Source organism: Phocoena sinus, chromosome 3 (assembly GCF_008692025.1).
Source record: "Phocoena sinus isolate mPhoSin1 chromosome 3, mPhoSin1.pri, whole genome shotgun sequence".
In the NCBI taxonomy this organism is placed as follows: Eukaryota; Metazoa; Chordata; class Mammalia; order Artiodactyla; family Phocoenidae; genus Phocoena; species Phocoena sinus.
The window spans coordinates 147,184,129-147,211,193 of NC_045765.1; the positions used below are offsets into that span (position 1 = coordinate 147,184,129).

General features: G+C 47.5%; 1 protein-coding gene across 2 annotated transcripts in view; it reads left to right on the forward strand.

The window, feature by feature from the left end:
• Positions 1-8,066: 8,066 nt before the first annotated feature.
• The window catches only part of MTMR12 (myotubularin related protein 12), a 65,351-nt gene continuing 46,352 nt past the window's right edge, over positions 8,067-27,065 (forward strand). Inside the window, exon 1 of one of the 2 annotated variants that reach the window (XM_032628036.1) lies at positions 8,067-8,302. The gene's annotated coding sequence lies outside the window, so the exon portion shown is untranslated. The remainder of the gene's footprint in view (positions 8,303-27,065) is intronic. The other variant, XM_032628037.1, reaches the window with a different exon arrangement.

Genomic DNA, 27,065 nt, shown 5'->3' on the forward strand with positions numbered 1-27,065 from the left:
AGGACATATTCAAGTCAAAGCAGCATACAGATTCCAGGTGCTTAGAAATTCAGAAGACGTCAAGACTGGTGCCAGCAGTCTCCAAGGAAGATGTCAAAATGTGGTGGCACTGGAAGTAGACCTTGCTGGATTTGGAGACCAGTCAAGCCAACAGAGACAGAAAATGGCATGGTCTTATTAAAAACTCTTATTTTTAAATTAAAATTCAATGTGTTTTAATTGCTCACTTTAAAATGGCTAATTTTATGTTATGGACTTTCACTTTAAAAAAATTACATGAGATAGTTCTCTGTGTGTGTGTGCATATATATATATATATATATATATGCGCACACACATATATATGTGTTAATTTATTTATTGTTGCACTAGGTAATAATTCTCATGGTTCAAAATCCAAAGATAAAAGGAGTGTACAGTAAAAACTCTTCTTTCAGTCTTTCCTCCAAATGCCCACTTTCCCCTTCCAAAACCACTAATGCCATAGTTCCTTTTGTATCTATCCAAAGATGTTCTACGGAAACATAAAGAGCTGGGTATATGTAGTCTTTATTTCCATTCTTTTTTACACAAACGGTAGCCTACTCGGTATACTTTTGGGCACCTTGCTTTGATCACTGAATGTGCATTCATACCTTATGTACCAACTTTCTAAGCACTTTATATTTATTAACTTATTTAATCATCACAACATGCCTATGATACATCGTCTACAGGTACCACTATAATCTTCATCACCCTCATTTTTTTTTAAATTTATTTTTGGCTGTATTGGGTCTTTGTTTCTGCCCGTGAGCTTTCTCTAGTTGCAGCCAGCGGGGGCTAATCTTCCTCGCAGTGCGTGGGCTTCTCATCACAGTGGCTTCTCTTGTTGCGGAGCACAGGCTCTGGGTGTGCTGGCTTCAGTAGTTGTGGCACGTGGGCTCTAGAGCGCAGACTCAGTAGTCGTGGTGCACAGGCTTAGTTGCTTCGTGACGTGGGATCTTCCCGGACCAGGGCTCAAACCCATGTCCCCTGCATTGGCAGGCGGATTCTTAACCACTGCGCCACCAGGGAAGCCCATCCTCATTTTTATAGGCAAGAAAATTGAGGTCCAAGAAGATAAATGCCTATAGGTCATGCATCTAGTAACTGGGGGAGGCAGGACTTAAACCCAGGCAGTCTGACTCCACAATATTTGCTTTTTTAAAAAAAATTAATTTTATTGGAGTAGAGTAGATTTACAGTGTTGTGTTAATTTCTACTGTACAGCAAAGTGATTCAGTTATGCATATATATATATACATTCTTTTTCATCAGAATATTTGCTTTTAACCACTCAACTTTACAGCTTCTACCTAGAGAACTTTCTCATTCTTTCTTACAGATGCATAGTGTCCCATTCTATGGCTGTACCATAATTTATTCAACCTAACTCTACTGATGAACATTTAGGATTTTCCCCAATCTTCTGCTGTTACGAAAATTGCTGCAGTGAGTAAGCTTGGATAGATGGCATTTCACATGTGTGACTCTTCACGGTACATTTTTAGAAGTGAAATTCCTAACACAATTTTTGATGGCTATTGCACAATTGCCCTCCTTCTTGCCCAGGAGTTATAGAGGAGTCCATCCCTGATTTCAAGAACTTCCAGTCTTATTGGGAGAGGCTGGGAGACAAGTCACGACAGACCATAAGCAAACCTTTATTTAATGAATAAATGAGGATTAAAGACCTAAATGTAAGGCCAGACACTATAAAACTCTTAGAGGAAAACATAGGCAGAACACTCTATGACATAAATCACAGCAAGATCCTCTTTTTTTTTTTTTCTTGCGGTACGCGGGCCTCTCACTGCTGTGGCTTCTCCCGTTGTGGAGCACAGGCTCCGGACGCGCAGGCCCAGTGGCCACAGCTCACGGGCCCAGCCGCTCCACAGCATGTGGGATCTCCCCGAACCTGCGTCCCCTGCATCAGCAGGCGGACTCCCAACCACTGCGCCACCAGGGAAGCCCCAGCAAGATCCTTTTTGACCCACCTCCTAGAGAAATGGAAATAAAAGCATAAGTAAACAAATGGGACCTAATGAAACTTAAAAGCTTTTGCACAGCAAAGGAAACCAAAAACAAGATGAAAAGACAACCCTCAGAATGGGAGAAAATATTTGCAAATGAAGCAACTGACAAAGGATTAATCTCCAAAATATATAAGCAGCTCATGCAGCTCAATATCAAAAAAACAAACAACCCAAAAATGGGCGGAAGACCTAAATAGACATTTCTCCAAAGAAGATATACAGATTGCCAACAAACACATGAAAGGATGCTCAACATCACTAATCATTAGAGAAATGCCAATCAAAACTACAATGAGATATCACCTCACACCGGTCAGAATGGCCATCATCAAAAAAATCTACAAACAATAAATGCCGGAGAGGGTGTGGAGAAAAGGGAACCCTCTTGCACTGTTCGTGGGAATGTAAATTGATACAGCCACTATGGAGAACAGTATGGAGGTTCCTTAAAAAACTAAAAATAGCACTACCATACGACCCAGTAATCCCACTACTGGGCATATATCCTGAGAAAACCATAATTCAAAAAGAGTCATGTACCACAGTGTTCATTGCAGCTCTATTTACAATAGCCAGGACATGGAAGCAACCTAAGTGTGCATCAACAGATGAATGCATAAAGAAGATGTGGCACATATATACAATGGAATATTACTCAGCCATAAAGCGAAATGAAACTGAATTATTTGTAGTGAGGTGGATGGACCTAGAGTCTGTCATGCAAAGTGAAGTAAGTCAGAAAGAGAGAGACAAATACTGTATGCTAACACATATATACGGAATCTAAAAAAAAAAAAAAGGTTCTGAAGAACCTCGGGGCAGGACAGGAATAAAGACGCAGACCTACTAGAGCATGAACTTGAGGACACAGGGAGGGGGAAGGGCAAGCTGGGACAAAGTGAGAGAGTGGCATGGACATATATACACTACCAAATGTAAAATAGATAGCTAGTGGGAAGTAGCCGCATAGCACAGGGAGATCAGCTCGGTGCTTTGTGTCCACCTAGAGAGGTGGGATAGGGAGGGAGGGAGGGAGACGCAACAGGGAGGGGATATGGGGATATATGTATACGTATAGCTGATTCACTTTGTTATAAAGCAGAAACTAACACACCATTGTAAAGGAATTATAACTCCAAAAAAAATGTTAAAAAAAATAATAAATAAATAAACGAATCAGACTGTTAACTTGTGTATTTGTTACCAACCCAGGTTCTTGGACTCTTTAAGCGATAGAAGTTGATAGGAGGCCAGACGAGAGAGCGAGAACAAGTAGCACGTCCTCTTGCTTGCTCCCTGAGTGCGGGGCGAGCTGGCCCGTAGACAGGGTGAGGGTAGCGATGGGTGGGTGGGTAGCCAGAGGGGTAGCGTGGGTGGTCTGCCCACCCCGTTGGTGGTGGTGTGTGTAGAGTGCATGCGCAGAGCCCTGCTTTTGCTCTGCCACCTCAGAAGCGGCAGTTGGGTTTTGGCCTTTTTGTATGTTGTTCCAAATTTTTTTGTTGTTGTTGTTGTTGTGTTGTTCAAAATTTGCCCCAACTGCCCATGCGTGTAGTTGTTTTTAGTCCCTTAATGTTTCTTTGTATTCAGATCCACGAGGAGATGCTTGTCCAGGTGCAAGCACTGCAGTAAAGGGTCCCAGGTCCCAGCCTGTCTCATTTTGAAGAAGACAGAATACAGTTCATAGAGTAGGCTCATCAGGCCCCCTACCATGTGGCCAGTTTAGGCTCTGTGTTTGTGAAAGAAAAAAAATCATCAGGAAGCCCTTGTTCACAATCACTGGGTCTCCCCAGCAGGTCCTCATTTTATTGTACCACAAGGTAGAGAATGATGCGAAATGCTTCTTAAACCAGATCTATTCCTCACCATCTTCAGGGGAGGGTTGGAAGACACATGGATGCAGCAAGAGGCTAAGGAATTTTCTATTTTCAGTGAAAGAAGAAGGCATGTCTTCGCCATTTGCTAAAATTGGAATTTGGCATGCGGCCATTAAATAACACGTGCATTTTAGTCCTCCTTGACTTTTATTTATTTGTTCACTCATTCATTCATTCATTTTTATTTTTAAAAAAATCAAGTCTGGGACTTCCCTGGTGGTCCAGTGGTAAAGAATTGGCCTTCCAATGCAGGGGACACGGGTTCGATCCCTGGTCAGGGCATTAAGATACCATATGCCATGGGGCAACTAAGCCCACGTGCCACAACTACTGAGCCCGCGTGCCTCAACTAGAGAGACTGCGTGCCGCAAACTACAGAGCCAACGTGCTCTGGAGCCTGTGCGCCACAACTAGAGAGAAGCCCGTGTGCCACAACGAAAGATCCCGCGTGCCTCAACGAAGATCCCACGTGCTGCAACTAAGACCCGATGCAGCCAAACAAACAAACAAATAAATTAAAAAAAATAATAAATCAGATCTTCGTTTATATCCAAGCGATTTTAAAAGTGCAGGCTCTAACCCGGATGCTAGAGTTTGAATTCTTGCTTCCCCTTCTTACTAATCAATTGCTGGCCAGGCTGCTTTTCAGCGAATACCCTTTCACTCAGGTGCAAATATTTATTGAATCCCTACTACGCTCCTGGTACCTATCAGATAAAGATGAATAACACACACAAGTAGGCTGCTTCAAGTGACTCCCAGGAGAAGGAAATGCAAATATCCAGGCTTAACTACCTGCCGGAGGAAAAATGTTCCCCCTTTGTGGGAGTACACACTTGGCTTCAGTTTGTGGGAAGCAACGGCACTGTCTTTGGTCTGGCACTCATTTCTTTGTGAGCTAAGATTTGTTCCTATTTATAATTCTCCAAGAGAGCTCAGGGCAGCATTAGGAGAAAGGAGTGACCTTAAACTAATATGTGTAAATTAAAATATTTGAAGGTCTAGGGGCCACCATCTGCGGTTATTAATAGATGGAGAATTATTTGACCTCAGCATGACAGGGATTTTTCAGTCAGTTGGGTGGGACTCTCCCAAGGAGATTTGATCCACACCCTAAAGATCGAGTGCAAAATATGCTGATAGCTGGAGAACCTTAAGAACGAGATGGAAATGGACGTTAGCTTATTCTCTGTCCTCACTCCCTTCCTGCTCCTTAAAGAAAGTGCGGGTTTTCATCAGTGAGCAGAAAACGCCCCCGGAAGCAGCAGCCACCCTCCATCTTCTTTTTTTTTTTTTGCGGTACGCGGGCCTCTCACTGTTGGGGCCTCTCCCGTTGCGGAGCACAGGCTCCGGAATCGCAGGCTCAGCGGCCATGGCTCACGGGCCCAGCCGCTCCGCGGCATGTGGGATCTTCCCGGACCGGGGCAGGAACCCGTGTCCCCTGCATCAGCAGGCGGACTCTCAACCACTGCGCCACCAGGGAAGCCCCACCCTCCATCTCTAACACCGTTCCTCACTTGCTGGCTATGATTTCTGAAACTGGATGGACGCAGTGGCTGCATCAAGTTTCCAGAGTTGTCACATTGCAAACCCATTGGATGCTGAAGAGCAGGATAAAGTAATTATTACACCAAAGGATGATTTCAGGAAAATTTGATGTGGTGGATTAAAAATAAAAGCCATTATGTCTAGTCCAAGGATTGGGCCAGAGGTTAAAAACAAAAACAAACAAGGACACAAAACCCCTTTGTTTAACAAGGTGCCACAGAGCATCATCAGAAGTCACTTTTCTTCTCCTTCTACAGTCCTGGAAAGGGGGTAAATTATGTCCTGCTTAGTGGGATTGTACTGTCAGCCAGCACCTGTTTAGTTCTTGCTGCCTACCAGGCATTGCCTGGATTACCTCGTTTAATCTTCATAACAGTCCTCAGCCACATTGACATAGTTATTATTGTTGTTATTACCATCCCAGACAGAATCACAGGCACAGAGGGATGAAGTAACTTGCCCAAGAACACAAATAATAAAGGGCATATTTATGGAGCTGCCAACCGAGGGCAGGGATGCCTGCTTACCCACCCAGAGACATGGGAAGGGGTTGGGGGGCCGTGCCTGACCCTGATCATCTCCTTGTCAGTGTCCAGGCACCCGTGGGGGGGGAGGGGTGGATGGCGATGGCAGAACCCAAGACCTCCCGCTCACTACTCCCCCTCTGATGATGAGGCCAGGTTGCCACCCCGACAGAGGTAAGCAGGAGACTTAGGTTTGGCTGGGGAGGGCCAGGGTGCCAGGGCAGGGTGGGCACCCAAGAGGACTGTGCAGGAGCTGAGGCTTCAAGACCCCTGGGCTTGTTCCATCGTCCCATCACATCTCACTTAAAAAACACAAATTTGAAGATAAAATGATTCAGAATTTGAAGGCCGCGACCGCAGAGCATTAAGCCCGAAGCCCTTCTAGGTGCAGGCCTGTGTGACTGCACTAGTTGCATGTCCAGGAAGCAAGCCCTGGCCACAGGCACCCACGCCAACATACTGACCATGGTCACTGCAAGATCATGGAAAATTGAAAAGTCAGAATGTAAAGATTTGTTCAGACTGTAAAAATCTGCCCTGCCATTTCACTTTGAAAAGTAAAAACTGCTGTGAAATATAAAGTGCTACTATTAGTCCCCACAAATAACTTCATTCCGGACACCTCCCTAAGGAGCGTCTTTCTTTATGAAGCCTGACTTAGCCTTCCTAAATAGAATTGACCACTCTTTTATTGTGCTCCTTCCTAATTTGTGTAAATATAATAATGTTCGGATCTTGGGCTTAGGAATCAGACACACCTGGGCTGGAATCCCAGCTCTGTCAGTGACCTGTTGTGAGACCGCGGCAAATTACTTGCTTCTGCTCTTCTTGAGGACTGGGATAGTGCAACTCTGGTAGCTCCAGCCATGCTGTACTGGGTAGGCTGAAGGATGGCAATCAGGTTGAAATGAGACCACAGGACTTGTCCTGACCTATGTTTTCAAAAGTAAGCCCATTCGGGGATATGGGGACATGTGTATGCATGGCTGATTCGCTTTGTTGTGCAACAGAAACTAACACAGTATCGTGAAGCAATTATACTCCAATAAAGATCTATTAAAATAAATATATAAAAGCTTGAGAGATGAAAAAAAAGTAAGCACATTCGTTTTCACTCAGATTTTATGTTTATTTGGCCTGGCTTTGGTGCGCGGGAGGGGGGGAGGGGGCGGTCATGGAGATGAAGAGGGTAAAGGGCATTAGCCATTGACGAGACTAATGCTTACCAGGGTCTGACACGGAGAAAGTTAACTGCAAATATTTATTATTAGTTTTTTCCACTAGACTGAGTTTCTTGAGAGCTGAAACTGTATTATTCATCTGTGTCTAACATAATGCTTGGTACCAAACGTCGAATTTAAATGAATTTTCTTTGCAATCTTCACTAAAAATGAGGGTTTTATCGATAACTTCGGAGGGTGAATAAAAGAAATCTCTTAAGGCCTTTTGATATTCTGTTAGAAACGGAAAGATTAAAAACAAAAAAGTTTCAGAAAATGAGGTCGACAAGGCCTTTTATGATCAAACATTCAAACCCATTCCTAAGTGCCTAGCACTTGGTTTGTCTCATTTTTGTCTGCACTTAAAATAGTAAGCCCGAACATCATTGATGGGGGTTTGAAACTCACTCATTCAATCGGTGAGATTCGATACACTACACTTTCGGAAGTTTTATTCCAAAACGTCAAGGAAAAAGAAGAGAACGACGGCAGTGAACCAATGCCCACAACTTAGTGACCGCAGGATCACTTGGCGGCGGCGACATTTTTGCTATCCAATCGCCGGGGAGTCCGGAGAGAACGCTCTCTGGATTGGTCAGAAGAAACATCTGTCCAGGTTCATTCAAGAAGGGACTTGACGTGGGGCTCGGCCGGCAGAGGATTCTGGCCAATCAGAGAACGCATGGGGGCGGGCTTTGCCGCAAACGGTGGAATGGAGCCTATCTCGGAAGGCTAGTATCCGCCAGGCAGACCGGCCTGGCGCCAGCGGAGGAGGCGTGGCCTCCGGCCGCGGGTTCTCGACTGCTTGGGCCTGCGCGCGGAGTGGGTGGGGCCCGCGTGCCTGGGCGGGGCGAGCGGTGTCAGCGGCGGAGCCGGATGCGGGCGGTGCAGCGGCCGCCGCTGCCCTGGGGATGGGCGGAGCCCCGGCCGCCAGTGCTGGTGGCCGCTGCGAGCGGCCGCCTCTGCTCCCGCGCGTCGCTGCTTCCCAGGGCGGCGGTATGCTGGGGAAAGGGGTAGTCGGCGGTGGCGGCGGCACCAAGGCGCCCAAGCCCTCCTTCGTGTCGTACGTGCGCCCCGAGGTGAGGGGGCGCCGCGCGGGCGGGGCGTCTTACTGGAGCGGCAGGGGCGAGGGGCGCCTGCAGCCCCTTACCCGTCGCAGGAAGAGCCGCGGGCGCTTCCTGCCCGGGTGCCGGAGGGAAGCCGAGCGGAGTGAGGCCCCCCAGGGGCGCGCTGGGCTTCCCGGCGGGCCCGGCTGAGGATCCCCGACGCGGGCAGGCAGGTGCTCGAGTGCAGGGCCCGGCTTGCTGGCGACCAGGTGAAGGGGCCCGAGCCGGGAAGGTACTGCGGCCCGGCACGCTCCTGGCTACAGTGGAGGGGAGCTGGGTTTGGGGCACCGAGAGAGGGGAAGAGCAGGGACGTCTGGACCCCCTTGGGGACCTGCCCAGAGCCTGCAGTCCGGGCGGGTCTGCCCTGCCCTTGGAATTTCTCAGTGAGTCTGTGGAGCTTGCTTATCTCAGCTGCTTGCTTCTAAGAGTGCTATTTGATGCCGCTGGCGGGATACCGTGCACTGCCTCTCGCTTCCCGTCAGCACTGCAGGGAGAAAGTGTGGGTCGGTCCCGGCCTCAGTCAGCCTCTACCTCTTCCTTGTAAATTCCCCTCTGTCGCTTTTTCCCCCTTTTATTTCACCCCCTCACCATCACCCTTTCGACTCCCCTCCTGCTTTCCTCCTGGAGTTTTACTGTCAAGTTCATTCATTCATTCAGAAAATATTTTTTGAGCTCCTACTCAGTGCCAGGCACTGTTCTAAAACTGCTTGGGGGTATACATCAATGAACAAAACAAAGATCCCCGTTTTCCCGGAGCTTACCTGAGGGAGAGAGGGGTAAACAATGAATAAAATAGGTATAAGTAAATTATATGGTATATTAGAAGTTGAAAGTATCATGGGAAAAGAAAAGACCTCCTTCTCCTCCTTGCACAGTGGCATTTGAGCAAAGATTTGAAGGATGCTTGGGATCTGAGGGAAGAGTCTGGAGTGTTGGAGGGCCATCATGGAAACCAGCCCTGCAGAATCCAGGGGAGGAGGGGGAGAGTCCTAGGAGAGGAGGTGAGAGAGGTTACAACCTGTAGGCCTTGCTGAGAGCATCTTGAGCTATAGCTCCCAATCCGAATGCCTAATTAGATGCATTTTCATTTCGGATTTCTGAAGGTTTTTTCCTGCTCCTCTCTCAGCACTTTAAACAGCAATGTGCAGAAGCATTAGCAAACTCTTCGGCTGTCTTCACACCTCTGTAGAGCAAAGGCAGGTGGGCTGTGGATGAGAGCGCTTGATCAAGGACCGCTTCTCTAAGACCACCTGTGGCCTGAAGCCTTTGCAAATATATCTTTAAATTCAAATGTGTGTCTTTTTTTCCAGTGGAGAGTACTCTTGAAATGGGTCTTATTTTTAGTCCTAATTTTTAAATAAAAACCACTTCCTCTGTAAGTGCTTGATAAGGAGTCAGGGTCATCTTGCATATTCAGCAGGCTCTCCTGTAGTATGGAGGGTAAGAAATGTGGTCAGTTTCTCTTTGTGTCTTTTTTGATGGAGACCTGGTTGAAACACAACTGAGCTTTTAACCTTTCCTCTTTAGGGAGACTAAACTACAAGTGGAAGGTCTTCTGAAATGTGGCCAGAGTTCCATAATGTTCAAATTTTTTATCCACCAAGAGCACATGTTGTAATTAGACATGTTTACCCTCTTTGCCCACAGCTCCTGATATGTTTCCTTTGAGGGATAATTAGGGAAGGGGAGTGGTTCAGCCCCAAAATAAGCCTGAAGTGGTCACATTTTTCAGATCCGTATAGTTGGCAGTTTTGTTTTCTTGCAAGAAAATAGTGCTGTGTAGACACTATGCTTCTTTGTTGAAATCTGTCTCAGAAAATATTTTGTAACAGAGGATAAGGCTCTGACCTAAATCATGGATGGTTTTTAGAAGATAAGGGAATGCGGGAGTAAGGAGACAATTCGCTGTTAAGTACAGTATAGCTTTTGCTAGCTATTACGTTATGGGAAATGCATGTGAGCAGCTTCCAGGTATAGCCTATGTGCCTCTGAGAGCACTGGGTCTGGTAACCTCTTGACTCAGGAGGAATCCTTCAGAACACTTTTCTGAAGACTGTCATTCTGCTGTTTCTATTCCTTTCCCTCACACTGCCCTCATCTTTACTGCTTGTCACGTGTGTTTGCCTATCACTGTCTTCTCTGTATGCTCTTTGTTTTTGTTAGCTGGGAAGTCGCAATTTCTCACGCACCTTTTTGCTGGTAGATCACTAAGCTTCCAGAACACCCTTCACGCCTTCACGGTGCAAAGTGCCTTATGATACCTGTGCCTGGTGATGAACTTGTTCTAGGCTGATCAGATCTTAGAAGATTTATCAACAGCTGCGTTCTGTATGCCAAAGAGGCTATCAAGAGCCAGCCCTTTCTATTAAAAACAGAAGGCTTAACTGGGTAAAATATTTGAAGATGATGCTTATAAACATGATGGCTTATTTTTTTCATCTTGTGATCAGAAAGGATTGGCATTGGACAGCCTAAAATGGGGGGGGGGGAGTTAACTTCACCTGTTAAAACTGGATCTCTGCCACAGTAACTTGGCTCTTCTGTCATTGATTCTCCTAAATCAGTGAATGTGAAAGTTAAAATCCTGAGCTGTAATTTAGGATCTTTGGTCATGTTTTGTGAACTTTGCCCAGAGGGTTGCAGATCAGTAAATGGCGTAAATGGGAAGCTGATGGTTCTGGAAGCTGAAGTGAACGGGGGGAGAGAGCTGGGCCTATCTTGGTGGTACCCGATGGCTGGTACTTAAAAACATCTCAACACCTCCACCCCAGCTTAGCCGCAGACACAAGGTGCCTCTGTGCAGGGGAACCCTGGATGCTGAGCTCTGCTTCAGGGAGGTGTTTGGTTATAGTTTGGGTGCCAGATCCACTTTTCTTATTAAATAAAACACCTGTTTGAATTATTATTATTTCAGAAGTCGAAGTGGTCATTGTAGAAAATAGGACAATATAGATAAGCAAACAAATTTTTTACAGAAAAATTATAAGCTTATTAACGACTTGGAATGTATCCTGTCAGATACGTGTGTAGATGTATGCATATGTTTTTTACCAAAACGGGACTAATACTGCTGATCACGTTATTTTGTAATCTGCCCATTTCACCGGAAATGTATATTGTAAATGTCTTTCTATGCCCATTGTTAACCTATAACTTCATTTTAAATTAGACCCCTTTTCCTCAACAGAGACAGACAGTGTGATGGGGAGATGTTAGGTAGCGCGAAGAGCCCAAGAAAGTATTGTGTTTTTTTTTTTTAATAAATGTATTTATTTGTTTGTTTATTTTGGCTGTGTTGGGTCCTTGTTGCTGTGCACAGGCTTTCTCTAGTTGCAGCGGACGGGGGCTGCTCTTCGTTGCGGTGTGCAGGCTTCTCATTGCGGTGGCCTCGTTTGTTGCGGAGCATGGGCTCTAGGTGTGCGGGCCTCAGCAGTTGTGGCGTGTGGACTCAGTAGTTGTGGCTCGCAGGCCCTAGAGCGCAGGCTTGGTAGTTGTGGTGCACAGGCCCAGTTGCTCTGTGGCATGTGGGATCTTCCCGGACTGGGGCTCGAACCCATGTCCCCTGCATTGGCAGGTGGACTCCTAACCACTGCGCCACCAGGGAAACCCCAGTAGTGTGGTTTTTAAATGGTTTTCTAGTTAGTCACCTTCTCTGCTGCCGAATGACAATTCTGATTCTTTAAGACTGTCAGTTTTCTGCTCAGTTACCTGGAAATTGTAAGCACGGGTTTGGTAATTCATAGTGGTTAGAAATGCTTAGTGTCTGTACCTGGCAGCTTGTAAATAAAGGACCCTTAGGTGGTCCTAAGAGAAAGTTCTGATTTAATAAGAGCCGGTTCCATTGTGATAAGGGAGCCAAATAAAAGCCTCAGGGTACTTGTGTGTTGTTCTCTGAAACTAAGACCAGAAAAAATTCAGCTTTTAGAGTTTGCTGTACTTCTGCCCATGTTTGTGTGGTATTCCAAATATGGTTAAGATGTACTTTCTAGTTGAGTTTAGGTCAGTGCTTGACTTGAATGCACTAATAATAGTTATTAATTACTTAGTTGTGGATTTTCAGACTTGGAAGAGAATTTAAAGATGATCCACTCCACCCCTGAACTCTTCCTCTGTTATGTTGATGTGAATGAGGCCCAGCGGGGTTAATTGCCCTGCCCGGGGTACAGTGTTATTGTAGAACAGAGTTAAGAGCTGTCTCTGGAGGCCAGCAGTGCCTGTGGCTAAGCCAGACCCACAGCAGTTCAGGAAAGGTTTTATATAGATGTGGGGAGAAAAGGCAAGAAGAGACATGAAGATTGAGAAGGGTCCAAAAAACCCAGATTTAAGAGCCGATTTTTTTTTCCTTCTTACTGATCCCTCAGGGAAAAGAATGCATTCGATTGCCTCTTCCTCATTTAAGGCCATTTCTTTTGGTGGGGAGAAGTGAACCCATGATCCTGAATTCTTCCCAGAGATAGGACTGTAGGTATATATCAAAATAAACAAACCAAGAATTCACTGGTATCCATTAGGCACTTCTGTGTCCCAGAAACTGCTTATCTCATTTCACCTTCATCTGTCTTATGTGGCAGATACTACCATTACCCCTCTTTTTTGTGTGTAGATGTGGAAAGTGAGACCCAGAGAAGTTAAGCGCCTTACTCAGGGTCACAGCTGGTGAAGGTTGCCGCCAGAATTTGAACTGGGGCCTTCTGACTCCAGGGCCATTCTCTTATCCCTCTATTTGTGAATGCAGGGAATATCATTAGTGAAACATGCTTATAGGCATGCCTGGTGTTTGCACGCTAGAGTGCTTTCTCATTCGTGTTCTCTAGCAGCGGTTTCTTTCTTGGCTTTTTTAGGTTCTCCACCAGGGGATTGTGAGCAGATATGGGGCTCGTTGGCGATACGGTTAATTTGTTCAACAGATACTTATTCAGCACCTACTAGTACCAGGCACTACTCTAAGATGTTGGGGATCCAAAACAGATGAAATGATTGAGATTATTTTTTGGTGGAACCCTCTCGTATTGGACCGCTAATTTTGATGACTTTGATGGATCGATGACGAGAGGAGATTGGCTTAGCCTAAAACAGACCTCCTTCCTCAGTCCTAGCCGTAAAAAATACCTTTTAAAGCAAAATCTAGACCCATTACTTTAAGACTGTATAACTTTTTCTCCGTTCCAAACTAATTTTTTAATGGCAGAATTTTCTCCTTCAGCTTAGAGGTCATCCATAGTGATTTAACAGGCCATTAAAGGACATTCAAAGTTCTTCCTAAAATGACCACTTTCTTAGCTGTGGCTTGAGCCTGACGATCTGTCCAAATCTTCCGCTTTTTCTCTCCTGCATGTGCTTCCTGCGGCATCTCCCTGGGTCCCATCCAACACCACACAGCTTCTGCAGATAGAGCACCAAAGATGTCATGAGGCTATTGTCAAGCAACACTTCCTGCAGCCCATCAAGCAGCTGCCACACAGACAGCCCCCGTCTTAGCCAGCCTCTCTCTGCGCCCTGCTTCCGTCTCTGAAGCTAAAACCAGCACTGCTGTCAAAATCTTAGGCTGTGGGGAACGCATGCTTAGAAATTTAAAGTTCTAGATCCTTCTCTGAACATCCTCAACAGAATGTTTGATATCCTTTGACTGCTTCCATGTGAAGCCATTCTATGTCACAGCGTGCTTTAGAGAGAACTCAATTTTAGGGGGTCAGAAAATTTTTTTATCACTATAAAAGATGTATACCTTATTTTTATGATAAAGACAATGTTGCAGACTTTGGAAGTTAGAAAAATAAAACTACCCGTAATTATGCTACCCTAACCAAAGCAGTTATTTCCATTCTTTAGTTGTCTAGGCTTTGTCTGTGTCTTATATGGTTGCACTCATAATATGTGTAAAAATTTATAGCCTGCCCTGCGGTTGTTGTGTTTGAAGGTGGCACCGCTGATTCGCTTCGGCGGAGCAGAAACTTCGAGTCGTTTTTCCAGCAGGAAGCCTCCCTCAGTTTCCCATCAAGTTAAGCTTGTGACTTCTTATGTGCTTTATTTGGAGAACAGTGGGTTTGCAGTTTGATGAATCATTTACAGTAAACTTCTTGAGGTAGATGAGGAGGTAGGATTGAACTGGAATAATTCTGCTAACCTCTAATATTCTGCTGCTTTGGAAGGCAGAAGAGAGGAGGTGGAAATGGGAGAGGGACTCCAGGAGGGACCGAAGCTGCCCGAGAACCGGAAGGGCCGCAGGGCTTCCCCCTTTCCTTAATCCCCTCTGCGTACCTTGGGTGTCACCCTCCAAGGAGAGCAAGCACTTGTCTTTGCTCTCCCTTGCTAGCTGTGTGTGAGGCCAGTCCTTTAAGCCTTGGTCATATTTCTACCCAAACAGTGGGAATAATAATACCCATCTTATCTGATAGGTATATGTGAACATTTATGAGTCTGAACTGTGACTGTTCACACAAAGCCCTCAGCGGAGTGCCTGGCGCCTGGGTAGCCTTCAGGAGATGTGGGCTTTCATTGTTACTGTTACTCAGGAGCCACCTGGATGGTTTCAGAAAGTACTTAATCGTCAATCTTAGAATACAGGATCTTTCCCAGCTAAGGTATTAATGACAGTGGAATATTTAGTTGTTGCGGTTGTTGCCATGGTATCATGCCGGGAAAGTTCACTGTGGTAACTCTTCCTTAGAGTATTTTTCACCATCTCCGAAAGTTTCTTTTCTTCTTCTCTTTGTTGTTTTATACGTTTGAGAATGATTTGATTATGTTTTAAATTCCAAACCTAAAGAGAACATTTAGCAGTTGACTTTTTTCATTGTTAACATTTGGCCTTTGACGTTTTGCTAGATTCTTTCTGTGGACTTATTTTTTCGCTTCCCTCATTTCTGAGCCTCTCTATCATAGGCCAGATTTTGTCCATCACATCTGGTCAACGACTTAAGATACGAGTAAATAAAATCAGATTACCTCTGGGAGTAATAATTCTCTTTACCTACATCAAAGGCAGTTGCCAGACTGTGCTGTTTTGATTATATATGTAAACGCTTTTCCCTCCTGTGCCCCTTCGTCATTCCTTGTAGACCTGGCTGGTGGGCAGCCTTTCAGAGGTGGCATCTAAACCGTCACTTGTTTGCTTTGGGGGGAGAGAATGGCTTCAGCCACGAGAAAAGCAGGGCCTGTGTATGAAAGTGCTGGCCACAGTGGTGAAATATTTTGAAGTCTACCTTTCCCTTGTGACAGATTGCCAACCCCTGTTTTAGGCAGTAGTCCTGAGCTGCTGGGGTTTTTTTCCTTTTGTTTTTGCTGAGAGAGTTTTTTAAGATTTCTGAGAATACATTTGAAGGGAATGATCCCAGTTTTTTAGACGAAAAATCTCACTGTGTTCCTACCTTTTCTCCATATATAAAATTGAATTCGTGTTTTGCTTTAATTTCTTGAGACGCACTTCCCAGTGTGACTTCACCTCTCCGAGCCTCCCTTTCCTCACCTGTGATGCTGGATGCCCATCTTCCCTGCAGGCTTATTTTGAGCATGAGAAGAAATACCAGGCACACCCAGCTTGGCACGTGATACGTGGCAGATACTCAACAACTGCTAGGTGCTTTTATTATTATTAACAAGAACTTGCATCAGAAGAATTACTGAGTGTGTCACTGCCATTTGCTAAGCACTGTGTTAGAATTAGGCGTGAAAAAGAAAATCGGCAGGCTGTGCACTCCGGAGGCTGACATTCTGCTGGAGAGATGGCAGGTCGACAGATGGCCGTGACGTGCAGAGGTAGGTGCTGCCTGTTGATGAGCGGGGAGCACACGACGCTCTCGGGCACGGAGGAGGGCCCACTGCTGCCTCTCCGCAGCATCTGGCCTCATTGGAAGGTTGCGTGGGACTCGGAAAGGGCAGCGTTGACGTGGGCTCCGCTCTGGGGAGGTGGGGGAGGATGCAGTGGGCAGGCAGGAGGCACAACTTGAAAGGCTTACAGGTGCGTGGGGACCAGGTGGTCAGACCATCTGTCCTCTCCCCTTGTATAAGGTGCGCGCGGAGGTGCAGGTGAGGCAGGTCCTGAAGAGTAGAATCCAGGGGCACCACTGGGACACGCCTGTTGTTCCCTGCTTTCTGTAGATGCTGCTTTACGCGTCCGTCTGGCTCTCGGTGAGCCTGTAGGCAGCTTCTCATTTGCCCCAGTTCCTCTTGCTCCAAGATGATGGAAAAGCTACTGCCCCAAGGCTTTTAGCTCCCTGCCAGCTACTCGGCTGACCTGGTATTTACATAGCAGCTCTGGAGGGGGACCAGGAGGGGACGCACAGAAGGCAGCGCCATGTGTTTCTGCAGCTGCTGTTGGTCCCATCAGTTAGCTTCAGTGATAAGACTCTGACAGCCCCATGACTGCTCCCTGACACCTTTCCTCCAGCGCTTGTGCACATTCCAGCGCTGCCCTCTTCACTTTCAGTGTGATATGCGGGTTAGGAGCATGGCTTTGGAATTAGAGCTTTGCCCCTTGCTGTATGGATTTAAGCTGGGTATGTAACTTCTCTGAGCCTCAGTTTCCTGACCTGTGAGATGGGAATGAAAGTAACCCATACAAGTGACGTTAGTCTTAAGTGAGACAATCCGAGGAGAGTTGCTAAGTCAGCACAACTCGGCGTGTACTAAACACTTATGAGATGTTAACTGCTGTAGTTGCTGTTACTCTTCACCCCAGGAGCTGCAGCTGTGTGTCTTCATTCATGTGTTTGTTTCTTGGGCCAGCAGAGCAGGTCCCGATAATGGCAAGACTTGACCTACGTTCCGTTCGAGCGTTGTTCTTCGCTTGCACTCTCAGAGGCTTGTGTCTGGAGCCAGGGGTGCTGTCCCTCTTATTGGACCCTGCCATACCCACAGTGGGCGCCCTTTCCATTTCCCCTCCGGTACCGATTTCTTTTCCAGTGACTTGTTTCATGGATTCCCTCTCCGTCCTCCTGTAACAGTATCTTCCCTTGTCTCAAGGGCTTCCAGGAGGACCTGGGGTTTGGGCAGCATGCTAGGTCCTGGGCCTGAAACTCCAGTTCAGCTCCACTTCCCACCTTCCTAGCTGCTGCCAGTGGCCCCCTCCTTCCCCAGTCACGTGTGGTCCAAACCAGTCGCAGTCCCCAGGGTGCCCTTTGAGAGGGGCCTCTGTGGTGGTCTGTCTTCATTTCCATTGCCACTCTTCCTGCTAGCATCTCCTCTCATGCCCGGGACCACCGACCACAGCTGCTTACCTGGTCTCTCCACCTGCCACTGCTCCCTTCTGCATCCCCCTCCCCGAGACACTCCTCCCATCACAGCCAGGCTCCTTTTGGATGCAGCCTTCACGTGTCATTTTCCTATTAAGAGTCCTCCATGCCCCCTGCCCCTACCACTGGTCCAAATATTAACGCACTTTCCAGGCTAACCCCAGGTTCTGACTGCTTCTGGTTTGTTGAAAGATAAGTAGCTTGGATTTGGGAGCCCTGGGCTCTGGCTGTTTCTTTTCTGTGTGTCCTTGAGGGAGCCCCTTCAACCTCTTTGGGTCTCATTTCCTGATTTATAGAGTTGGATTAGGCAAGTGTTTTTTTGTTTTTTGTTTTTTGTTTTTTTGCGGTACGCGGGCCTCTCACTGTTGTGGCCTCTCCCGTTGCGGAGCACGGGCTCTGGACGCGCAGGCTCAGCAGCCATGGCTCACGGGCCCAGCCGCTCCGCGGCATGTGGGATCTTGCCGGACCAGGGCACGAACCCGTGTCCCCTGCATCGGCAGGCGGACTCTCAACCACTGCGCCACCAGGGAAGCCCATAGGCAAGTGTTTTTAAACATATTTTGTGCAAGGAACTTTTTTTTTTTTTTTAAACAGCGTGGTTCTTGAACAACTTTTTCAAAATGCACTGTCCCAAGTGCTGCTCTGGAGACTGAGACAGGCCCCAGGGGTGGGGAAGGGTGTGTGTGTGTCAGGGTGGGAGCGGGGACCTGCAGCAGGGACCTGTGTTCTTTCTGTTAACTATGATCTCTTCCTTCAGCCCCTGTGGAGAACTGCTATTTCAAATGAAATAATAAAGGAAGCCCCACAATAGAGAAAGACCAGAAGAGAGAGGGTATGAGAGGTACAGTGTGAAAAGCCCCAGACCAGGCAGTACCGAAGGCTCTTGTTACTTCAGCCTCTTTGCATTCTCAAGTCTTTGCTCGTAACTAGCTGCCGTCCTCCTTTTAGCCGTGATACAGGCTGTCTATAGCTCTGGGTTTTGGTGATGCCATTTGAGTGTTTATTCTCTACTCCTTTGTGTATAATTGTTCTATGTCTGTGGCTCTTATTTCCCCAACAGAGCTGTAAGCTCCTTGAGGGCAGGGCTGTAGTGCTGGCCACTCAGTGTGGCCTTGTGGAGCTCAGGCTGGCTTCAGAGAGGGCTGAATGGACTGTGGCCCAGGGCCATGCCTGGAGAGGGCCTCAGAGGGTAGCTGGTGGGAGCTTCACTCAGAGGTCATTTTTTTTTTTTTTTTTTAGAACACAACATTTGAACATTTATTTAACTTTCTTTTATACTTACTTAGGGTTATAAATTCCAAATATATCACTTTTAATTTTTGTTTACATCCCTGTCATTGAAGATGGCAAATGTTAACCAAAACAAGTCCCTGCAAAGTCACATGACCAAGGGCCTGGCTACAAGAAGAACAAAGAGTTAAAGTCCATGATGCAGTTTACCAGACAATGATGCAGAGATGAGTTTGCAAGGAGCTAGCATTCTGGCTGGAGTGGTGGAAGGAGGAGAGTGGGCACTGATTGTGGTATGTGCTACAAAGAAGTACAAAGAAACAAAAATAAAATACATTACTGTGGACTCCATTTACTCAGAGGTCGTTTTTATTTCTCCTGCAGAGTGATTTGGGGGAGTTGAGGTTGAGAACTAGGTGAGGAACTTCAGTGTGATTGCTGACTCTACTCTTGGTCTTTGTGCCCCAAGAGTCTGCTTTGGCCTGAGATGCTTTGCCTAAAAATACCCCTTTTCGCTGTCACTGTGGCGCTTAGTTTGGTAAACTGGTGACCTGTGTGGACACCTGAAGCCCAGCTGTTCCCCATGATGTGTCTCCAGCTGCTCTTTGCTTCCTTAGGCAGCTTCCATTCCAACAAGCGAGCAGACCCTCTCTGTTGGAATTAAGCCAGCTTTTTGTTGAGGTCAGATCTGTGGGTTCTGAGGCTTACACTGCTATGGTGGGTCTTACCATTTACACTCTAGCCTGAGGTTCTTAATAGGGAGAATGTGCTAAAGTGTTTGGATTATTTAAAGGCCTGGGGAATGCCTGGTTAAGAGTGATCCTTGCTAAGAAGCATGAGTAATCCTTTCACTGCTGTTCAGTAAATGATGAGCTGTCAGAACAGGTGAGGGCTTTAGTTTGGATCTTGGTGAGCAGTTACTTTCTTCCTTCAAAAAGAAAAAATCTGAGGTAGGGGAAAAAAGCAATAAATCTAAATGTGAGAAAAAGGACTTAGGATGACACATGGGTAAGTTGTTTTTTTGTGTTTTTTTTCACACACACATACTGTATTTTAGTTTTTACAAGAATGAGTAAGTATTGCTTAGCTCTTGGGGTAAGGGTGCTGTCTGAGGTTGTTGCCTATTTCCCTGTCCTGGAGACTTGTTACAGTTGAAGGGACACTTGATGGTGTGTGTGTGTGTGTGTATATATATATATATATATATATATATGTATGTATGTATTTTTTTTTTTTTTTTTTGCGGTACGCGGGCCTCTCACTGCTGTGGCCGCTCCTGTTGCGGAGCACAGGGTCCGGACGCACAGGCTCGGCGGCCATGGCTCACGGGCCTAGCCGCTCTGCGGCACGTGGGATCTTCCCGGACCGGGGCACAAACCCGTGTCCCCTGCATCGGCAGGCGGACTCTCAACCACTGCGCCACCAGGGAAGCCCGAGTTATGTCTTAATAAAGCTTTTACAAAACACAGTTTAAGAATCAGGACTAAACTTGGTATCAGAAGTCCTGAGTTCTGGCTTCACCACCTATTTAGCCCTGTGAGCCCAGGTACATTATTTAACCTCTTGGAGCTTCATTGGCCTTATCTGTAAAGTGGGGATGAAAATTCCTTACAGGACTGTTGTCAAAATAAATGACGTAGAACATGTGAAACAGGACATAGTAAAACCTCCAGCAAATTATATATTTCCGTGTTTGAGTTAGACATATATTTCCGCGGGTAACAGATGCTTAGTCTGAAGTGCTCTTGAGAGTTCCCAGCTCGCCCTGTGAAGTGAACATGTATTGTGACTGAGAACTGATTTGCATGATGAGTAAACAGCAGAGTCCTTAAGGACTAGGTCCCAACCCTGCCCCGCATCTGTGCTCTTGGAACCTTGAGTCCAGACAGCGATCGTTAGTTCGCCTCTTACTGCATGTCTGCTCCCCTGGCTTCAGGTGCTGCTGACGTGCTTTATTGTCAGAGTAGTTGTTGCTTGTATCCAACTGCCAAGGCAGTGTAAGGTTAGTAGAGTGGAGCTGTGGTCAGTGGCAAAGCTGGTACCTGATCAGGCTGGCTCGGAAGGGAGCGGAGCCCCCTGGCCAGGAGCGGGGAACCAGCAGCCCTGGGAATCAGCTCCAGGGAACAAATCTTATTTTGATTTCTCTAGCTTCCTAGACCAGGACAGTAGATAGATCCACTTAAGTCTCTAGTCTCTATCCTCAGTGATAAGGCTTCCGATTTAAAGTCTGTCTTTGAATGTGCCCCTGCCCTACTCATGAGACTAGAATGTGTTTCAGGAAGCCAGCTAACGGAGAGGTGTGGGAAAGGTCAGTAATACCTGCCACTAATCACATACTTAGGTAGTAATTTTTATTTATTTTGTTTATTTATTTTTGGCTGCGTTGGGTCTTGGTGCTGCGCGTGGACTTTCTCTAGTTGCGGTGAGCAGGGGCTACTCTTTGTTGCGGTGCGCGGGCTTCTCATTGCTGTGGCTTCTCTTTGTTGCGGAGCGTGGGCTCTAGGCGCACGGGCTCAGTAGCTGTGGCTCGTGGGCTCTAGAGCGCAGGCTCAGCAGTTGTGGTGCACATGCTTAGTTGCTCCATGGCATGTGGGATCTTCCTGGACCAGGGCTCGAACCTGTGTCCCTGGCATTGGCAGGCAAATTCTTAATCACTGTGCCACCAGGGAAGCCCTACTTATTTATTTAGCTGGCTCTTAGTTGCGGCACACGGGATCTTTTAGTTATGGCATGTGGGCTCTTAGTTGTGGCATTCAGGGTCTAGTTCCCTGACCAGGGATTGAACCTGAGCCCCCTGCACTGGGAATGCAGAGTCTTAACTGCTGGACCACCAGGGAAGGCCCGAGAAAGCTTTGCAGAGGACTTGAACTATGTGGACAGTGGACTGGACGAATTGGGTGGGCGGGACAGGGGAGAGCGGACTGTGGGGTCCAGCGGCTGCACCGGGGGCTGGATGGCGGGAACAAGACTCTGATCGTGGGGGTGCGCAAGGTGCGTGCTGGCGGCTGGAAGGAAGAGCAGCAGCAGAGAAGGACGGGCGTGGACAGACTCTAGAACTGTTAAGGAAGCAGAGCAGACAGGATCATGAGAGGCAGGGGATAGCTGAGAATGACTGCTGGGTGTACGGTAGGGCCAGAGTCCAAAGGACAGCAGGTTCGGCGAGGGGCGGGGGAAAATGATGAGCTGACTTAGAAATGTGAATTTGGAGGATCTGAGGGACATTACAGTGCATGAGGCCAGGAGGCTGTTTGGGGTCCAGATCTGGAGCTCTGAAGAGAGATCTGGGGTAAAGATACATTTGAAGGGAGGAGGGTTGTCAGCATATGTTGTGGGAGAGCTTCTCCAAGGAACAGAGGTCCTGTGGACCCCGCCCAGAAAGGAGATGAGGAAGAGCAGCCAGCCAGAGTGTTGGTCGTTTGGCCCAGACGCATTTCTGCTGATTTTCAGGGCTCTAAATGACACTTCCTGAGGGTAGCAGTCTCCGAATGCGGTTAGGTGTGTCTGCTGTGTTGCTGTTGTGGCCTCCTGCACAGCGTAGCAGTGTACACGAGTCATTACTGTTGCTTGTGCTGTGGTCAGACTCCCATGTACTCTGAGGAGGTCAGGGCTGTGCCTTGTGTTCACATCTGCTTTTGCTGTGCTGGTACAGCAGGTGCCTAAGAAATGACAGTTCGGTCAGTGAAAGAGTGCCTGAAAGGCCAGGGAGAGGAAACGGTGTCCTTGGGGAGGATGTGGTCGGCGGACAGGAGCAGGCTTATTGTAGTGAAGGGCATGGCTCTAGACAGGCAAACCCAGGCTCAAGTCTCGCTTCACTTAACCTTGGTCAACCTCATTTTCCCCATCTCTAAAATGGGAACAGTAATGGCAGTTAACAGTTGTAAGGATTAAGTGAGATGATGCGTACAGATAACCTTCTGCAGGTGTCTAATGTTTACTGCACTGAATACCCAGTTTTCCAGTTATTATTTTTTTGTCTATCTAAACATCTTAAGGGCAGAAGTCAGTTCTTCATCTTTTTACACCGGGCATTTGGTAGTTAGGTTACTCAGGAGCTGTTGAAATGAATTGGTATCTATTGGCAGTGGATCATCTTGCACCTCTGAGTAACCAGACATACAGCTCGAGTGTTGACTCACTGGTTTCGCTGCACAGGCTCATGGGAACCCTGTGCTTTGGGCCACGCCTTCTCAGAGACGTAGTTCTGAGAGGAGATCAGATGGACACCTCGTAATTGCTGGGCCACCTGTATGAGGTGGGTCGCAGTGGGTGTGTCTCCTTTGGGCCACAGGCTTGCTGGAGAATGGGTGGCAGTTCTCACGTCTCGTCTGGCACAGATGTGGCCAGAATAGGAGTGCTTCTGGCTCTGCACGGGGCAAGTTTCTTAGATGTGAGGGCAGTGGCAGCTGCGTGTCCTGGGAATTGTTGATACTCACCGCGGCAGCAGGAACAGATGTAGGTCCTTTTGACCTGTGGGGTAAAATGTGCGGAAACTGGAAGACTTGCTGTTCATGCCCTTTACCCTCTTTTTAAGCTAAAAGAAACAAACATAAAAAAGTAGCCATAGCATTAGGGTAAATGTTGAAATAGGAATTAACCCAAAAACCCCAACCTTGATCCTCGCACTCTGGCAGAACTACCCTCCATTTATGTTCATGCCGCTGTTCTAACTGAATTCAGGCCACTGAGATACCCTAGTTTTGAAGACTTGGACATTCTTTGACCAGTGCCAGCAGTCTCTGCTGTTCTTTTGTGCCATAATAGCAAGCTTTGTCCACACTCAGATGGAGTAGCAAGAGGTGCTGCACAAACCACAGGGATGGTGTTTAACGCCCCATTTGTTGAAAATTTGCATCATTTTCAAATGAGTTCCTTTTCAGGCCTCTTGCAGAGAAAAGTCTGTCAGCATAACTAGTGGAACCAGTTCTGCTTGATTGTTAAAGAACTGTACTTTGCTAGCCCTCTTTTCTTACACATTGAGCGTGATACTTAATTGGGGTCAGTAAGGACTTTTGTCCACGTGTCATGGCTCTGGAAGTACGATGGTGACCATTTCCTGATGAGGCAGCTGGGCAGGGAGGATCAGGGTTGAAGGGTAGTGGGATGGAAGGAGCAAAGGGTTAAGGGGGACTCCGGGCCCTTCCCCGAAACCAGGTGACAGTTTCAGAAGCTCCCGCTGCTCCAGAGAACAGGGCTAGTGCAGAGGCAGCTGTCCCTGGATGCTGGTTGAATTTCCTGGGAGATCCTGGGATGATGCCAGGCCCATCCACGGCACCTGCTCTCCTGCAGTTCTTACTGGACAGCCTTCATGACTTCTAGTCTTTCTGGATTAATACCACGTACATGACAGCCTTTAATGGAATGTTCTTTACAGTATGATGAGAGCATTTGGTGATGCCACCCACGTCAAAGCCCAAGCCTAGATATTGTCTCTTAATCTCCCTCCCATGTGTCTCTCTGGTTCCTGCTGGAGTGTTTTTAAAAACCTCTCATTACCTAAAGCCATTCTTAATTAAATTACTCAACGAAATCTTCTGAGCACTTACTGTTTGCAAGGCCTGTATTGGATTCTGGGACAATATGGCAAGCAAAAAACCAGACAGAGGACCTGCCCTCAAATAGTTTATAGATTGGTGGGGAGATAGACTTAAATAATTACATAAATAAATGTGAAATTGCAATTATGACAAGTGCTAGGAGGGAGAGATACACAGGGCTGTAAGAACGTGGAAACAGAGAGGGCTCCGCAGAGGAAATGACCCTTGTCCTGAGGTCCAATGGATACTTAAGATTCACAGGGCAAGGAGGGAAAGGAGACGCATTCCAAGCAGAAGGAACTTGGTCTTCAGATAGGAAGGGGCTTGGCAGGCACGAGAGGCTGAAGGAAGGCCAATGTGGCCAACATGCAGACTGAGGAGGAGGTTGGTGGGAGAGCAGGGTGGACCAGGAGGTGGGGACCAGGCTGTGCAGCGCCTCCTTGCAGGCTTCATCAGGTTGTTGCCCTCCTCCCACCAGTAATCCCGAGCAGACCGTGCTTTAGGTGGAGAATGCATAAGAAAGAGGCAGATGCAGGTTGAGCAGGTGCAAAGCTGTTGCAGTGGTCCGGGTGGGAGATGATGGTAGCTTGGATCAGGGTGGTGCTGTGGAGGTAAGAGAGGAGCATGGGTTGTGGGCATATGTAATGGGCCGGTACTGATCAGATTTGGTGGTGAAGGACTGGGTACTGAGGGTGAAGGAGAAGGAGGTGTAAGGGGGGCTCTTAGGATGACATGCTCTTGAAGGGGGAAGCACTGGGTAGCCCAGACTGTACATAGCAGTGTTATTTGCGGTTGGAGCCTTCCCTGGAGTGTGGTACATCGAAGATTCCTGCTGAACTCCTGAGGGTTGGTTGGGGTGACACCCAGAGACTAAGGCCTTGGAGGACCCAGTGGAGTGAGTCATAGGAGGTGAGCTCTCAGCTGGTGTTGAGGAAGCCCCCGAGTTCTTCCCCACGTAGCAGCCATTACTCCTGGGGGGTAGATGTGTTTTGTTTTCTTGCTTCTGTCCTTTCAGCCTCTGTTTGCCTCTCCAAAACAATTTTAGGCTTTCCCTGGGCTCTTTCATTGATGCTTGCTTTGACCTGGTTTCAGGTGGGTCTAGCAGATACATTCACTGATCTTTCTGTCCCATTTTCCTTTCTTTGTTCGTTCCACAGAAGAGGTAGTGTGGCATCATGTAAGAACACAGGCTGAGCCAGCTACCAGGTTTGACCTCTGCTTCCACCACATTCTAGCTGGGTGTCTGCTTCATCTGCAGAGTTGGAGGTAACAGTGGCTGTAAGAGCCCTACTCCAAGGCTTGCTGTGAGAATTAACTGAGTTAATAAGTATAAAGCCCTTTCAACGATGCCTGCCACAAAGGCTCTAGAAATGTGTCATCATTATTCACCTCTCAGCCTCAGTAAGGGCTGGCCCTGGAAAGTAGCCACTTTGGCATTCATAGCGTGGACACTTGTGATTTCTGCAGTCTGCAAGTGACCCCTGAGTCACGATGTAGTAATCTGTGATGTCAGTAAGGAAGAGATTGTATTTATTTATTTATTTGCGGTACGCGGGCCTCTCACTGCTGTGGCCTCTCCCGTTGCGGAGCACAGGCTCCGGACGCACAGGCTCAGCGGCCGTGGCTCACGGGCCCAGCCGCTCTGCGGCATGTGGGATCTTCCCGGACCGGGGCACGAACCCGTGTCCCCTGCATCGGCAGGCGGACAAAGATTGTATTTACTCATCCAATTGTGAAGGTCAGGTTGGACAGCCTTTAATCACTCATCCAGTAAATTTGCTCATGAAGGCAACAGCTTATACACATTGAGAACTCAGCATGGTCAGGAGTGGAACATACACGTGGAAATCTCGTCATGTCCTGTAACCCACTTTAAGATCCATGTCCAGGGCTTCCCTGGTGGCGCAGTGGTTGAGAGCCCACCTGCCGATGCAGGGGACACGGGTTCGTGCCCCGGTCCAGGAAGATCGCACATGCCGCGGAGCGGCTGAGCCCGTGAGCCATGGCCGCTGAACCTGCGCGTCCGGAGCCTGTGCTCCACAACGGGAGAGGCCACGGCAGTGAGAGGCCCGTGTACCGAAAAAAAAAAAAAGATCCATGTCCAGATTCAGCGCATCCAGACGTGGACTGTACCTTACTGTTAACCCTTTCCCCTCTTCTCCATTCAACTATGCTCGTTCTCCCCGGATCAACAACAAAAACTTTGAAATATTATCTCCGTATTTGTGCTTTCTGTGTTTTTCTTGTGGAGTTCAAAAAGCTACTGTAAAAATATGGAGGCAAAGGAGCTGTGGGACATAGCTGATGAGTACTCTCCATTCTGCGCTTCCTGCCTTCTCCCTACCACCCATACACGTCGCTTCCCAAAGTAAAGGAAAAAATTCACTTTTTTTGAGGGGAGGGTTTCTTTATGATTCCTCTTTGCATACCCTGACTTACTGGAGTCCTCTAGGTTATTTCTCTTCTCAGGACTGGTGTTTTTTTGTTTGTTTTTTTTTTAAGTGGTACTTGGGCCTCTCACTGTTGTGGCCTCTCCCGTTGCGGAGCACAGGCTCTGGTCGCGCAGGCTCAGCGGCCATGGCTCACGGGCCCAGCCGCTCCGCGGCATGTGGGATCCTCCTGGACCGGGGCATGAACCCGTGACCCCTGCATCGGCAGGCGGGCTCTCAACCACTGTGCCACCAGGGAAGCCCTACTCTTTTGGTCTTATAGTGGGTTCAAAGTACTTTCTATTGCAGAAGA